Source organism: Myotis davidii, unplaced genomic scaffold, assembly GCF_000327345.1.
Source record: "Myotis davidii unplaced genomic scaffold, ASM32734v1 scaffold3578, whole genome shotgun sequence".
NCBI lineage: Eukaryota > Metazoa > Chordata > Mammalia > Chiroptera > Vespertilionidae > Myotis > Myotis davidii.
This window is the reverse complement of record NW_006289094.1, coordinates 559,973-560,355: the sequence shown is the minus strand read 5'-3', so window position 1 is coordinate 560,355 and position 383 is coordinate 559,973. Positions and strand designations below refer to the sequence as shown.

The window sequence follows — 383 nt, the reverse complement described above, 5'->3', positions numbered from 1 at the left end:
GACCCGTGTGCGTGTCCCTGGCTCAGGTTGTGCAGAGGAGCGTGAGCTGGGAAACAGACACTTGGGTCCTTACTTACTAGTAGAATGACCCCGAATCATTCCCAGCCCCCCTCGCCCAGGCTCCTGAGCGCCGAGTGTGGGGACACAGGACAGACGGACAGACAGCCGGAGGGGCAGGTGGAAGCTCGGGTTTGGGGGCGCCCGCTGCGCTGGGATCTGGACTTGGGACCGGCGAGGAAACGAAAGGGGAACGCTCTCCACTCCTAGTTCCACATCTTCCTTCCTGCCACCCCCCCTCACCCCCCACACTCTCCTGGGTGAGCAGACACATTGCTTCCCCGGGTGTGGCGGGTGGGGCGGGTGGGGCGGGAGCAGCTGCTGCC

At 65.0% G+C, this 383-nt stretch overlaps 1 protein-coding gene across 1 annotated transcript in view; it reads left to right on the top strand.

Annotated features, from left to right (window-relative positions):
- DEAF1 (DEAF1, transcription factor) overlaps positions 1-383 on the top strand; it is a 30,560-nt gene that overhangs the window by 24,885 nt on the left and 5,292 nt on the right. The gene's annotated exons all lie outside the window — the stretch shown is intronic.